A 16,836-nucleotide genomic window follows, 5' to 3' on the forward strand; every position below is an offset into this window, starting at 1 on the left:
AGCAGCCAGTAACTTTTCATCCTTCCTGAAGGACCTGGCTCTTTGGATGGCAAATAACTTCCTTAGACTGAATGGCAGTAAAACAGAGACCATGGTAGTAGGGAAATCTCCCTCCATCTGCTCCTCAGGGTTGTGACCACAGATCTTTGACCCTGCTCCTAACCTAAAAAAAGAGGTAAAAAACTTAGGAATATGGCTGGATCCTACCCTCTCCTTTGAGACACACACCAGGAAGGTTGCAGGGAAGTGTTTTGGAACTCCTAAAATGTTGAGGAAAACTCTGAACATTCTCCCTACTTCTGCCAGGACAACCTTGGTCCATGCCCTTGTAACATCTCAATTGGACTACGGAAATGTCCTATATTTAGGAGCAAAAAAATGATTTCTCCATAGGCTACAATGTATCCAGAATGCAGCAGCCCTTTTAGTTCTGAACCTACCCAGGAAAGGTCCTCCAGGAAATCTCTTGATTCCTTACATTGGTTGCCTATAAACAAAAGGATTCTTTTTAAGGCTCTCTGCATCTGCCACCGCAGCCTGCAGAGCAAAAGCCCGCTTTACCTTTGGGACCCAGTACGTCATCTCAGATCAACCGGAACCCACTTGGTTAAAATTCCCAAACTTCAAAGAGCAAGAATGGGTGCACGCTCTTTCAGCTACCTAGCAGCAAAAATCTGGAATGCACAGCCCCTGTTTCTCCGTGCTGAGTCATCGGAGAACCTTTTCCAGAAAAGATTAAAAACCTGGCTTTCCAGCTCTGAGTTCTCTTTTGCTCCTTCTCCCGTGTTTTCCTGGCCCGGCTAACTCTCCGTTTCTTTTTTTGTTTGGAAGAATGGTCCCAGCGCATGGCTACACCACTTGGTGTAACCAGGCGCTTTATAAGTGATATTATTATTATTTGCATTAGAAGATTTCAATATATTTCTCCATTTAGTGGTTTTACTTTTACTTTATGGGTCGACATAAAAAAGGAAACCCATCCACACACCCTGGCAGTGTTGAGAATATAAAGATCCAGAAGGCTACAAGAATTCATATAGTCCCATTAATTGGACTACAAGACCTTGCATGACGTAGCCATTAGCACCCTATATTACCTTTGGATGTGACCTCGATTGTAGTTTTGGTGGTGGATATTTAGGCTTTATTGAAATCTCCTACTAAGACTATCCAATTTTGAGGGCTTGGCTTTGGGTGTCAAGATAGTAGTCACACCCTAAGAGTGCTATGGACCATCTCAGTCTCCCCCTGCTTTAAGCAGCTTTAAATTGCTTCTTCCCCAGTGCCTCCTTGCTCCTGGGGGTGACAGGGAACGGATGCCACGAGATCGTGAGCGCTGGGCACCGGGGGGCTCCCGGCCAACAAGCAACCCGCAACACTACAACCAGCTGCATCGGTGATGGTGACGCACCTGGCCTGCTGGACTTGTTTGCCGACGGTCCCAACAGCGGGCTTCCATTTCCCCCTCTGGCTCGATCGCCCTTGACTGGAAGTGGTCCGCCATATTTTGAGGTGCCCTGAGCAACAGGAGAGGAGGCGGTGCTGCACGGGCACCGGCCGCATCCGGGACCTGATTACGGACTCTCCCGCTGGAGCTGCTTCTGCCTCTGGTTACAACAGCCTTGATCTGAGATAGCCACGACTGATCGAACAAGGAAGAGGAGGTCACTTAGCCACACTGTAGGGGTCTGCAGTAAATCTCCGAGGGCCTGTGAGGCAGCACCCTGCAATTTCTGGTTCCCCCCCTCCCTCTGGCCTTCCGGTACTGGTCCTGGGAGGCCTTGAAGCTGAGGACACCGGAGGGTGTGTGTTGGCAGACTGGGGGACACAAGGACCTGGGGCGGCCTTTTCTCTGGTGGGGTGTGGGGTCTCTTCCCCCGGTGCATGACAAGTAGACCATGCTCTGACTCCTGGAGGTAGGCAGAGGGGCTCCTGCAAGACCAGCGCCTCACTAGTGGATGGCAGTGAGGGTGACCATGATTGCTTCTTTAACCCCTTCCCCACGGGGCTGATTCCCCCGTGGTGCGGGGGGAGAGGGGCCGCGTGCGGCGCCGCGGTGCTTGTGACGAGCTCAGCTGGTGCACATCAATGTGCCGCTCCTTGCCAGGATCTGCGCAACATTGCTGGCAGAGTCACTGAGGTCGAAGGTTGAATATCAGTGATGGAAGACAACGTCACCGAACTGAAAACGAAGGTCTCTGGGCTGCTTGCCCAAACTGTGAAGCTGCGGGCCCGAGCGGAAGCTGCCAAAAACTGATCCCGACGCTGCAACCTAAGACTAGTTGGCTTCCCTAAGGGCTCGGAAACCTGAACTCCACAGAATTCTTGGAAACATGGCTTGGATCCTGGATGTCGCAGATCAGCTTTCGGCCTGGTTTGTATTAGACCGTACACATAGAACGCCGATGGTTCGACCACCCCTAGGGGCCCCACCCAGGCCCATGATTGCCCATATCCTAACTCTTCATGAACCCAAAGCCATTCTCTGCAAGGCCCGCCATACCAAGGAACTGCACTTCCAAAACTCTAAACTGATGGTGTTCCCTGATTACGCCAGAGCAGGTCATACTCAATGACGATCATATGCAGAAGTTAAACAGAAATTAAAGGCCCTGAACTGCTGTACATGTTCCCAATTCCTGTGAGTCTCAACCTTCTTTTTTAATACCAAATCAATCTTCTTTGACACACCGGAGGATGCATGGACCTGCTTAGCTGAGGAGCACTACATTCTGCACCCCATTCGCTCTGCTCTGGTATCCCAATTCACTCTCCCCAAAATTGAGTAACTGAATGGCCCTTCAAAACACAGGATTTGGACCCAATTCCACAAGAACAGTAAACAGGCCGTTAGCCTTCTTCGGAATCGGACACCTCCACGCCACATTTGCATGCCCTACGAGAGGCGTCACGGACGAAGCTGGCGCCACTTGAATCCATCCTGCCTGGGGCGGCCCTTGGGAGTTCACCGCACTTGTGGCCTGGCAGGCCCCCTCCTGATGGTGTATGACATTCTCTGGCTGGCTGTGGGCCTGCTCGCTGCCCGCGCTGAAGAAAGATGTTTGGTTTGACACTAAGTTTAACTTTGCATTCTTTTTCAGCTACTCCATGATCCTTCTAGGAGGAGGTCCACCACTCCACATCTTACAAATATTATGTTTTTGGATTGTGTTGTAGTTATATAGATGACAGATGCTTCAGGAGTCGAAGTATGGGGTGAGGATTATTGGGGTCATGTTTTGTTTGACTAAGAGAGTTCTGTTTTCAACTGTTGGGTTGCACATGTCACTGAGCCACATCACTCTCCACTCCTACATGCTCACCAGTGACTGCCCTGGGACCCAGCTGTCCTTATAGAGCATTGGATGCTCTCCTTCCTGATTCTACCTAACTCCCCATACCCACTCTAACAGATCTCCTGGTGCCATCCTGTCAGGTTATTGGGCTACTGGACCGTATCAAACGGTCCGCAGTCCTGCGTTACTCCATCGCTTTCTCCCCCGTCCAGATTCTTCAAGAGGCAAATCTATTGGGAACTCAATGTCCCTTTCTACTTTTCTATGGGTACAACTGAGCTTTCCATATCGGCTTTACGCAAAGCTTCTACAGGTGGAAATCTTCCTTTACCACTCTCCTTTCCCATGCTGATTACCCCCCACACTCACGGTAGATACATTGCACTGGAGACGAGGGTGGAAGGAAAAGGCCTCACCCTGCTCTAAGTTGACACACCCACCTCGGATGGTGGGTGCTTTCTCCAAATACTAACAGACCTTATCCTGGAATTTCCCGATGGCACCACAGTGGTGGGGGGAGATTTTAATGACATCCTCGATCCTCACCTTTACTCCACCGGGGCTACTTCAATAGTCAGATGCACTGGCATCTATCAGCTGTCCACTAGGTTTCGGTGATAAATGGCACTCCCAGCAGCGACTATATACACACACAGTTCTGCAGCCCACCAGACCCATGAGTGTATTGACCATATTCTCATGCCGGCCACTGACTGGCTGATTGTTTCTGAGATACAAATGCTTCCAAGGGGAACATCTGCCCACTCTCCTATGCTGCTCTGCTTTAGTTCTAAGGTCGCACTTCATAGCCCTCTCTGGCGCCTTAACACCTGGCATCTCCAAGATGAGAAGTGCGCTAGCTGATGAACGCAGGGCTGACTTCCAGACTAATCAAGAAACAGTTGAGTTGCCTAGCACTCTGTGGGTGGGTTGTAAGGCCACCATCAGTGGATTTGCCCAGACCTTTATTTCAAACAAGGAAAATGACGAACTCCAATGTTGGCGTCTGGAGGCACACCTCTAGGAAGATTCCAAGGGGAGTTCTCTCGTCAGCTCACAATAACCCCGGACTGAAATTCTGCAATTGTCGTTTGAAACCGGCACGCCCAATCTGGCACGCCTCCACAGGACCAAAAATGGCAAGCTTCTATACTGGATGGTCACCAGGCATTCCGCACAGTCCATGAAATCCTAGATGCTGATGGCATGCTCCTCAGTACAACTCCAGCCATTGCACAAGCCTTTGCTGACTTCTACCAGCAGCTATATACAGTGGTCCTGCAAAAAGATGCCGAAAAGACCTTGGCACTTCTTGACAACATCTCACTACCTACAGTGCCTCCAAATCTGCGGAAGGAAATGGACCAACTGATAACTTTTGTGAATATAACCGTAGCCTTTTCTTCCTTATCAGCTGGGAAAACGCCTGGCACAGACAGTTACCCTGCAGAGTTCTACATCACATACAGAGACATTCCCTCACCACATTTACTGGCACTTTAAAACAAAGCTGCAAAGGCAGGCCATTTCCCACCAGAACTTGACACCATCACTATTGTAGTCATCCAGGTCCTACCCCTAACACTTGTGCAGCATCCCGACCCATCTCTCTGGTCCATGGGGAAATCAAACTCTTTGCCAAGATACTAGCCGCCTCGTTAAGAACTGCCTTGGCTACTTCAATTCAACTGAACCAATGGGGCTTTATGCCGGTTAGGAGTATGATACAGAAAAGGGGGTGGTGATGAACAGAGTGTCTGAATTAAGCAGACCACTCTTACCCAGTCCAAAGATCAGGGCTTGATCCATCACCGTTATTTATCTCACTGCCCCATCCCAGCTCAGAACCTGGCTATATGCAAATTAGTCTGTCCCTGGCCCAGTGCATCATGGGAACAGGGCAGACCAAACTACCAAGCCAATTCTTCACCAGAAAGGAGACAAGCTTCCGGGGACCGGTTTCTGGCATTTCAGCCTCTTCGGCCCGGCTTGCTTGAATCCTGATGGAGCAGTGAGAAAGGGACTCATGTCTGAGTATACCCTGCCACACCTATAGTGGCCAAAAACGATACAGAAAAGGGGGTGGTGATGAACAGAGTGTCTGAATTAAGCAGACCACTCTTACCCAGTCCAAAGATCAGGGCTTGATCCATCACCGTTATTTATCTCACTGCCCCATCCCAGCTCAGAACCTGGCTATATGCAAATTAGTCTGTCCCTGGCCCAGTGCATCATGGGAACAGGGCAGACCAAACTACCAAGCCAATTCTTCACCAGAAAGGAGACAAGCTTCCGGGGACCGGTTTCTGGCATTTCAGCCTCTTCGGCCCGGCTTGCTTGAATCCTGATGGAGCAGTGAGAAAGGGACTCATGTCTGAGTATACCCTGCCACACCTATAGTGGCCAAAAACGATACAGAAAAGGGGGTGGTGATGAACAGAGTGTCTGAATTAAGCAGACCACTCTTACCCAGTCCAAAGATCAGGGCTTGATCCATCACCGTTATTTATCTCACTGCCCCATCCCAGCTCAGAACCTGGCTATATGCAAATTAGTCTGTCCCTGGCCCAGTGCATCATGGGAACAGGGCAGACCAAACTACCAAGCCAATTCTTCACCAGAAAGGAGACAAGCTTCCGGGGACCGGTTTCTGGCATTTCAGCCTCTTCGGCCCGGCTTGCTTGAATCCTGATGGAGCAGTGAGAAAGGGACTCATGTCTGAGTATACCCTGCCACACCTATAGTGGCCAAAAACGATACAGAAAAGGGGGTGGTGATGAACAGAGTGTCTGAATTAAGCAGACCACTCTTACCCAGTCCAAAGATCAGGGCTTGATCCATCACCGTTATTTATCTCACTGCCCCATCCCAGCTCAGAACCTGGCTATATGCAAATTAGTCTGTCCCTGGCCCAGTGCATCATGGGAACAGGGCAGACCAAACTACCAAGCCAATTCTTCACCAGAAAGGAGACAAGCTTCCGGGGACCGGTTTCTGGCATTTCAGCCTCTTCGGCCCGGCTTGCTTGAATCCTGATGGAGCAGTGAGAAAGGGACTCATGTCTGAGTATACCCTGCCACACCTATAGTGGCCAAAAACGATACAGAAAAGGGGGTGGTGATGAACAGAGTGTCTGAATTAAGCAGACCACTCTTACCCAGTCCAAAGATCAGGGCTTGATCCATCACCGTTATTTATCTCACTGCCCCATCCCAGCTCAGAACCTGGCTATATGCAAATTAGTCTGTCCCTGGCCCAGTGCATCATGGGAACAGGGCAGACCAAACTACCAAGCCAATTCTTCACCAGAAAGGAGACAAGCTTCCGGGGACCGGTTTCTGGCATTTCAGCCTCTTCGGCCCGGCTTGCTTGAATCCTGATGGAGCAGTGAGAAAGGGACTCATGTCTGAGTATACCCTGCCACACCTATAGTGGCCAAAAACGATACAGAAAAGGGGGTGGTGATGAACAGAGTGTCTGAATTAAGCAGACCACTCTTACCCAGTCCAAAGATCAGGGCTTGATCCATCACCGTTATTTATCTCACTGCCCCATCCCAGCTCAGAACCTGGCTATATGCAAATTAGTCTGTCCCTGGCCCAGTGCATCATGGGAACAGGGCAGACCAAACTACCAAGCCAATTCTTCACCAGAAAGGAGACAAGCTTCCGGGGACCGGTTTCTGGCATTTCAGCCTCTTCGGCCCGGCTTGCTTGAATCCTGATGGAGCAGTGAGAAAGGGACTCATGTCTGAGTATACCCTGCCACACCTATAGTGGCCAAAAACGATACAGAAAAGGGGGTGGTGATGAACAGAGTGTCTGAATTAAGCAGACCACTCTTACCCAGTCCAAAGATCAGGGCTTGATCCATCACCGTTATTTATCTCACTGCCCCATCCCAGCTCAGAACCTGGCTATATGCAAATTAGTCTGTCCCTGGCCCAGTGCATCATGGGAACAGGGCAGACCAAACTACCAAGCCAATTCTTCACCAGAAAGGAGACAAGCTTCCGGGGACCGGTTTCTGGCAGTATGAGGCACTGCCTTAGAACATTTCATGTTGCTTTAGTGTGCCGATGGCTACTGACACCCATTAATGCCCTGCTGCTAGCTGATTTCAAAAAAGCCTTTGATACAGTGGACCGGCCCTTCCCCTGCCTGTTCCAGGTCCTCCAAAAATCAGGCCTGGGCCCCTGTTTTTTATGGGTACGCCAAACTGTTATACTTTAAACCCTCTACATGTGCTCAAATCAAAGGTATGGTCTCCAAGCCGATTCCTATCCGCAGAGGAACGAGATTAGGTTGCCCCTACTCCCCCTTCTTTTTCCACTCGTCATCAAACCCTTAGTGAGACTGATCCACTGCGAAGCACAAGCTCAGGGCTGGAGGTGGGAAATGGGCTATGAAGATCGCATTGCCCTGTGTGCCGACAACGTAAGGTAACGGGCACATGCTGCCTCTATTTTCTCCAGCTCAATGAGGAGGCCTTGGGCCTACGGGTTAACCACTCGAAATCAGTGCTGGTCCCACTTCATCCCTCCCGGGAGTGTACTAAATGGCAGACATTCATTCCTGTAAGGCTTCTAAGCTTTCACTACCTGTGAATTCACATGGCTTTTCACCCGGATATAGACTGGAAACACAACTTTACACCCGTAGTATAGAGGCAAAAGCTGACTTAAAGAGACCGAAGGCCCTTCCCCGAAATGGAGAGGATTGTGCTCTATAAAATAATTATTTTGACACAATTCTTGTATCTTTTCCAGGATGTTCAATTAGTGGCAACCCGTCATTGGTGTAAAGAGATAGACTCTTTGCTGACAGAGCTCTAATGGCACATGTCTAGCCAAAAGCCAACAAGCAACATATGATGGAGGTCTGGACATGCTTAGCCTTTATCTGTACAATCTAGCACCCCAGGCTCTGGTTATAAACCACTGGTGTAGCGGAGGTTGGTCAGATCCAGCGTACAAAGTCAAGTTGGACGTATAGTCTTTGGAGCTGTGCTTGGGATGCTGTATAATGCCCCGTCCCTTGCACACTCTCGGAATTAACCAGAGTGGTCCTCCTTAGCTGGCACGCATCTCTTAGATACAAAGATTGGCGGTCTGACATTGCAAACTCCCCTGTCGAGTGGGACTTGGATATGTGAGACAGCCAGCTTGAAAGGTTTTCACCACTGTTATATAATAGGTATCTCCCTCCTGGGGGATGTATGATCCAATGACTACACGTACTACTGTCTGGAGCTACAGATGACCTACACTCCATCACCCACACAGTTTCATAATTACCTTCAATTGCACAAGTGCTGCAAGCACACGTTCCCCAAGTTTCTTTGTTTCCTGTAATGAACGATAGGCAAAAAGTAAGCAGGTTACCATAAATCTATCCTTTCTGTTGATCCCTGCTCATTTTAAAAAAGATTGGAAGAACAAAAACTTTCATTATTCGAACAGAAGCTGTACTGATACTATGCAACCTCCCTAGCAGGCTGTGGCAGCAACATTTACAGCATTACAACTCAATTGTAATAAGTTATGATAGTTGAAAGGCGACGTCATTTCTTTATTACAGGTGAGTAGAGATGGTAAAACTCGACTGTAATAATGAAATTAGCAAAAGGTTTTTATACTTTTATACTTATAACCCCATGCTCTGATACCTTGTTACCTGACCACCGTCACCACCTTCAAGTATACAACAGTGGAATAAGGACAGTATAAAACTAAAGAGAACATACTGGAGGCCACATCACTTAATGGGATCTTGGGGATCTCCTATTAAATGATTGTTACCTGAAGTCCTAAACTTTGCGGTACGATGGTGGCATGGTTTTCATGGATATCTAGAGTTGCAGGAGTAAGACAAAATATACTCAGCAGAAAAAACAAGTTATGGGGGGAGCAAAGATGGCCGCCTAGCCCAGGAGCTTTGTGTTGCGGCAGAAATGTCGCTGTGATTTTCGTGACTAAAATCTCTCTTTGGGCATTGAAATAGAGAATTTCATGCACCGGAATTGCTCCTGAACATCCTCATATGTCTGCTATGGGTGTCTTCGCTATTTTTTTTAGGTAAAACCCCCTTTTCTTGTTCTGACTCCTTTGCGGCTGCCATTTTGTTTTTCCCTGCGAGATTTTTCCTCACATCTCACCTCAAGTTGTCATGCTGAATTCCTGATTTTTGATAACATTTACTATTTTTCTGCCATTTTATGCTTGTTGTGTTTTGAGCTGCTTATGCAATCACTTCTGAAGCCTACCTCACACACTGTGAGACATTGCAATTTTTTGCTGGTGTTTTTCATCTTTCGCACACAGTTTTTTCCTTCCCTGCTCTATGGGCAGGATCAAGAAACTATTACTTACACAAAAGATATTTACAGCTCATTCTCCAGTGTCAGTATCATCTCCTTCTGCTACTGTATCTAGGAATAATATTACTATGGCGCAATCCAGCTCTTCAAAGTCAACAACCTTTGACACCCTCATCAGTTAAATCGGAAACCCCAGCTTTCGCTAATAAGTGCCTCAAACAGGACCCTACTTCTTCACCAAAGCCTGCTTCTCTGATTTCTCTCGACACCATCTTTGAGGAAATTCGCACTTTGTGCCCTTTTATCGAAGAGACTAATTCACGCTTACAGACTATGGATACCAAGTGTGCTTCTATTGATTCTCGCATTTCTTCAGTGTAACAGCAAGTTGATGAACTTCAAAATGTCTCCACAAAATTAATTACCCTTGTGAAAGAGGTTCTTTGGTTGAAGAAATCAGCGGAGGACCTGGAAAACAGAAATAGGCGCAACAATCTTTGCTTATATGGTCTTCCAGAGAACGTAGAAGATGATGATCCTGTTCCCTTCTTCAACAATTTTCTCATAAAGCTTCTGGACCTCCCTGCATCTACAAATCTAAATATTCAGAGAGCACACAGGCTGGGTCCTCGTTTGCCTTCATCAGCTGCTCTTTCCAAGCCACGAGGTGTGATTTTTCTATTTTCGAAATTTACAGACTTGCTACTGGTTCTAAATGCAGTTAAAAATAAAAAAACAGCTTGTCTGGTCAAGTGCTAAGTTATTTCTATCTCAGGATGTTTACTCTGCAACGGCTAAATAGCAGAAATAATTGTTGGATCTTTGACCACCTTTGCGCACACTTGGAGCTCGATATGGACTATTTCTCCCATGTTTATTCAAGGATACTTACCAAAATAAAACTTCCACTTTTGAAGAGCCGGCAGAGTTGAGGAAATTCATTCATTCACGTTCCGCATAGTCAATGTATATCTCTGAGCCTCTCTCTTCTGCGACCTCCATACCTTGACTTTTTTCTCCTTTGTTTCAGATTAATTTAGCCTGGTTTTGCTTAATGTTTTTTATCTTTTCAGGTTATTGTTCATAACTGTATTGTAGCACTATGTGGTGTCATTTTGTTTTTATTACTTCTTTTACATCCTTCCATTTTTTCTAGGTAATCTTTTATCTTCTAACGTATTTCTTTCTCTGTTTCCTGTTTATCGCATATGTTCCCTGCTGTAACGCTCCCTCCCTGGTTGGTTGTGCCGTCTTCCTTGTGTCGCCACTGCCTGCACTTCTTTTTGTCTTCTCCTAAAAGGTACGTATTACAGTCGACATCCTCTTTATTTTCTATTGTCTCTTTTCTCACTCGTCTCCGTTTTCAGTCCTTCTCCCCTTTCTTCTTCCTTCTTCCTTCCCTTTCCTTGCTTTTCTCTAATGTTGTACTTATATATGAATTGTAAGTTTGATTGTAGTATTCATTACAGCTTTGTAAATATTGCATGTTTTGTCCGTGTTGTTGTTCTTTATGTATTTTTGATGGTTTTACATTCAGAGAAAGGGTTGAGAAAGAAAATGTCATCACATCTTGCCTCTTATAACCCTGACCTGTTTTTTCTGCAAGAGACCCATTTAACAGAAATCGAGGCTTTAAAATTGAAGAGAGGTTGGGTGGGGTCAGTTTTATTCTCTCCCATCTCTAATAAGAAAAATGGTGTAATAATTCTATGTCATAAAACATTGAATTGTAAAATACAATACACAAGAGCATTCAACAATATTGCACCCCTCCCCCAACTTCCCCTCCCACTCGCTCCCCCAAAGATCGCACTAAGTCCATACTGTCTTGTCCGTGGCATTAAAAATAGATCAAAAGGTCCTAATCCAGGCACACCACCCCCCGCTCCATCCCTCCCCTCCCCCTATACTGGTCCCACAGCTTAATCAGGGAGCGAAGGCTCCACCATCGCCGGAGGTTCCAGCCAGAGGCCCCGGTACTCCGCCCATCATTTCCATATTTTATAGTGTTTGCGCGGGCACCCCCTGGCCACAAAGATGGATTGCTCCAGACCCATGCAAAAGTTCAGGCGATTTTTCCAAGCAGCCACCGAGGGAGCCCTCGTTGCATTCCAGGCTTTAGCAATGTCTCATTTTGCCAGTGTAGGGCCTAGGAGCATGAGATGTCGTTTATAGGTATTGCCACCCACTGTCTCCATAACATGCAGCAGTGCCAGCTGTGGAGTGCTGGCAAGTTCCCAGCCCAGGACCTCAGAGAGACAGGCAAATACCCCCCCACCGAAGCGATCTAGCGATGTACACTGCCAAACCGTATGTATAAACGTACCCTCAGCCCATGCTAACAAATGTTTTGACCTTAATAACAATTCTAGTTCCTCTCCCTACATAATTTGGGGTTCCTTTAAGGCCACTGCAAGAGGTTTCATCATAGACTTTGTTTAAAAAAAGAAGGAACATTTTCTCCAACAGCATAAAGCCACCCTGACCCACATTAAAGCTTTAGAGCACAAATGTTATACCTCATCGGATGACGCCGTCCTCCCAGCTCTGATTCACTCTAAATTGGAATTCAATAAAACTTCGACTGACATTGCATCTTCCATACTTCTCCGTAGTAGTGCTCGATATTACGGAGGTCATAATAAAGTTGGAAAACTTTTAGCAAACTATCTTAAATCCCGTAAATACTGTACATTGATTGACTCTGTTTATTCCGCGGATGGCTCTCTTCTTCATAAGGATCAAGATATTCTCAATGAATTTAAACTGTTCTATGAGGATCTATACACCCCGGAGTCCCCTCATTCTAGTTCCCTCATTCAATCCTACCTCGATAAATTACCATCCTTATCCAATTCTCATCTCACTCTTTCTGATTTTGAGGTTGACCTCACCCTTAAAGAACTCTCTTCTGCTTTAACCGCTCTAAAGAAAGGGAAAACGCATTGCCCAGATGGTTTTCAAGTTGAATTGTACCTGCATTTTTCTAATTTGCTCCTTCCTAAGATCTTAAATCTTTTTCATTCCTTTTTTATCTCCGGTAAAACAGAAGGTACTTTTCAAGAAGCCAAAATTTGCATTATCCATTAAGAAAGGTGAGATCCTATGTTCTGCAAAAATTATAGACCAATTTCCCTGGTTAATGTTGACTACAAACTTTTTACTAAGACAGTTGCTTTACGTTTAGATCCTTTTTTACCTCATTTAGTTGGTATGGAGCAATATGGTTTTGTTAGAAACAGATTGACCTTGGATAATTCTTGTCTCTTTCTTAATGTTTTAAAAAAGTCCCCTCCCTCTCCTAGTAATTAGTGGCCATTTCTGTTGATGCTGAAAAAACATTTGATAGAGTAGATTGGTCATTTTTATTTGCATCTTTGAAATGGTATGGCTTTGGTCCCAAATGTATTTCTCTTATATCTTTATTATATTCAGCCCCCAGATCTTCAGTACTAGTTAACGGTCGTATCTCATCCTACTTTCATGTCCAACGCGGAGTCCGTCAAGGATGTCCTCTCTCTCCTCTTCTTTTTGTTCTTGCCCTCGAACCCTTCCTATCCTCAATCCACAACAATGCCTCAATTTCTGGTTTTTCATACGGTGAGCAACATTTAACGCTCTCTGCTTATCCAGAAGACATCCTACTCTTTAGTTCCGATCCTGACAAATCCATTCCTCCTTTATTACAAGAATTTGCTTCCTTTTCCCTTGTTTCTGGTTATAAAATTAATTCCTGATAAAACAGGAGTTGTCCCTCTCACTAAATTTTGTCTTTCACATTCCTTTTCTTCCACGGGGTTTGCATGGTTCCAAAATCAAATATCTAGATATAAGGTTCGCCAACTCCATTGCCTCTTCTGTTAATTTAAATATGACTGTGATCCTGTCTCGGCTTGACAAATTACTTTCCTCTTGAAATCCTTTCTTTCTTTCATGGTGGGATCGGTTGGACTCAATCAAGTTGATGATTACTCCCATCTTGATTTATACTCTTTCTGTGGCTCCTATTCACATTCCTGCCTGCTATTTTAAACAATTTGATTCTCGTCTCTCTAAATTTCTTTGGCAAAATTAAAAATCAAGGATCTCTCTCTCTCTTCTCTCAGTAGGACAAAATCTAATGGTGGTGTAAATTTCCTAATTTTTGTTTGTATCATAAATATTTTTGTCTTCTCCAGGCCTCCAAATGACTCCTCTCTGACCTCGCCCCCTTTACTCCCTTATGGCTCTCCATTGAGCGTGCCTTATTATTACTGTTCTCTTTAAAGGAAATCTTTGCCTTTTCTGCCAAAACACCCCTTACCTCCCTCCCCTTGTTTAAACACACTTGCTCTCTATTGAAACTTTTGATACATCCCAATCCCATCTCTAGAGAATTCTTTTTAGAATCTCCTATTTGGCATAACTCCCTCATTACTTTTAATGGCAGAACTATTTTTGGAGCTCTTGGAGATCACGGGGTATAACCTGGTCAAGGACCTTTTTGATGGTCTAATTCCTTGCTTAGTTCCCCCATTTCAGACCACTTTTCAATGTCCCCGCTCCTTCCTACAGAAATGTATTACTCTAATGACGGTCATTCTTGATATTTTCTATTCTCTCCCATCCTCACCTCTTCCCCCTGCCTCTAATTCTCTACTCAAAATTTTTCTTTTATTGCCTAAAGCCTTTCCTATGAATAAATATTTCTCAGCTCCTAATCCAGAACGTTTGAAAACTAAGTTGGAGCTCTCATGGGAATCTGACCTGGGATGTGAATGGTCTATTATTTTCTGAGACAAACTTTGATCACGTTCTCTCAAAATCTCTCGCTCCGCTTCTTTTACTCAATCTATGTTCTTTCTCTATCATAGGCTTTATCTTACTCCCACCTCCATTGCTAAATTTTCTCATTCCACTAATACAAACTGTTGGACCTGTGGCTCTTCTAATGCATATCTTCTTCACCTTCTTTTCCTTTGCCCCTCGGTTTCCACTTTTTGGGAGAAAGTTTGGTCCTATATGTCTCGTCTATTTAATATTTCCATTCCCTATTCCCTTCCCCAACCTTTCTCTGGAAATCTCTCTGATTCCTTAGACCTTCCCCCTCACAAAAATGGTCTCCTCAACCTTATGCTCGCTTTAGCTTTCCAACACATCACTCTCAATTGGAAATAACTTTCGAAACTCTCCATTCAACACTGGTGGAAGAATCTTTGTCACATGCACCATGATACTGCCTTTGCCATCTCTTGTAAACCACTGGTCAATAGAGATCTCTTTTGGTTACCTCTTACCACTTATTTAGATCATTTAGTACTAACAGATAACTCTCGTTTAAATACTGAAAATTTTAAGCCTTCTTGAATGTGTATCTCCTTTATTCCTTGCCTTTTACTGTTTTTGACTTACCCTATATACTAGCTTGTTTAGTTTTATCTTTCTTATTCCGATGTAAGATGCATTTTCTCAATTTATCAGTTTTGGAATGTTTTCCTTCCTTTCCTCCCTCTTTTTTTCCCTCTTGGCCCTCCCCCCCTTATTCCCTTAAAACATTGAAAATAGCTTTGTTTTCTTCTCTATATTAACCTCTTATTTGATATGTTGTTATCTTGTATTGCAACCATTTGTATTATTGGGCCCGATTCACAGAATGATCTTAAGACTAAATCCTAAACTTACTACTATTTGGTATTCGCAGAATGCACTTACTACTTTCGGGATTCATAGAGGGAACTTACTACTTTCGGGATTCACAGAATGAACTTACTACTTTCGATATTCACAGAATAGATTTAAGACCACTAACTTTACGTCCGCACTCGGGCTGGAAAATCCGGCCCAGAGGCGGAGCTTCCAGCGTGGGGGCGGAGCTTGTGACCCAGAGGCGGAGCTTCCGGCCTGGAGGTGGAGCTTACGGCTTGGAGGCGGAGCTTACGGCTCGGAGGTGGGGATTTAGCCATGGCTGAAATGTCCACCTCCGGGCCAGAAGCTTGGTTGTAGTAGATGGTTTGCTTATGAGTTGCAGTAAGCTTGTTACCCCAGGTAGCCTGAGAAAGAAGTTGGTTGAGAATTCTCATGCGCGTCACAGGAGTATTACCAATTCCAAAGAGAGGGGCTGAGAAGGCTGTTGGTGGTCTACCATGGACTTGTTCATCGAGAGAGAGGTAAGGAATTGTGAGTATTGCTCACATAGTGACAAAGTGTTGAAATGTAGGACACAACCTATGGTGTTGAGGGAGCAGGCAAGTTGTACGTGGACTGATGTTGCAATGGATATCCTGGGTCCTGTGAAAATAGAATCCTATGACAGATATGTTATTGTGTGTGTGGACATGTTCTCACATTAGCCTGAGATTAAGGTAGTGAGTTTGGTTGAGCCTGGAATTCTTGGAAGAACTATTTGAGAAATAAAGCTACCTGTTAATATTGCTTTCTGACAATGGTATGCAAATCACTTTTGGCGTGGTTGAGGAGTTTCTGAAAGCAAGAGATATAAAACATAAGAAAGCAGCTCTATGCCACCCTGAAAGTTATGGTGCAGTAGAAAGGTTTATATAGGTGCTGAAAGAAAAGTTACCAAAAGCCCTGGTGTGTGCAAACTGAGAAACCGCAATGACAAAGAAAGTGCTTGATTATCGCTTTACCCCCCCCCCCCCCTCCCCGCCCAATTTCTTGTACAGGAGTAGCTCGTTATCAATTATTCAAAGGTAGGGTAGCTAATTCTGAAGTGATTCCAATGTTGGCTTATGACAAAAGGAAGGTGGTGGATGACCAAGTTGAAAAAGTTGAAGGGTGGAACGAAAAGGGATAGGAGAAGAAGGAGAAAAGGAAAAAGTTGCAGTATGTAAGAAGGCTATCAAGAGTTCGGTGGCGCGCGTGGGAGCCTGGGTGAAAATTAAGTCTCCTAGGAAGGAAGGGAGGAATTCTGAGTATAGTCAACCATTCAAAGTTGTTAAGTTGTTCACAAATGCGGTAAAGACAAACAATCACAGAATTTTGAACTTGAACAGGGTGGCCAAGTTCTATCCCTGTGAAGAAGATGCTCCTCGTCTGGGGGAGGCACAAGATGAAAATGAGAGTGTTGCTAAACTTCAGTGGGTGAGGATGGCACCTCTTTGTCTACAAGACTGTGTAACAAATGTGTTTTAATTGCACCTAGTCATTACAAAATTGCATGTGCCTTGCCGTGTATTTTTTATTTTCTGTTATTTTCCTTTATAAACTGTGTTGCAACCCAATA

This window comes from Lissotriton helveticus, chromosome 5_1 (assembly GCF_964261635.1).
Source record: "Lissotriton helveticus chromosome 5_1, aLisHel1.1, whole genome shotgun sequence".
NCBI lineage: Eukaryota > Metazoa > Chordata > Amphibia > Caudata > Salamandridae > Lissotriton > Lissotriton helveticus.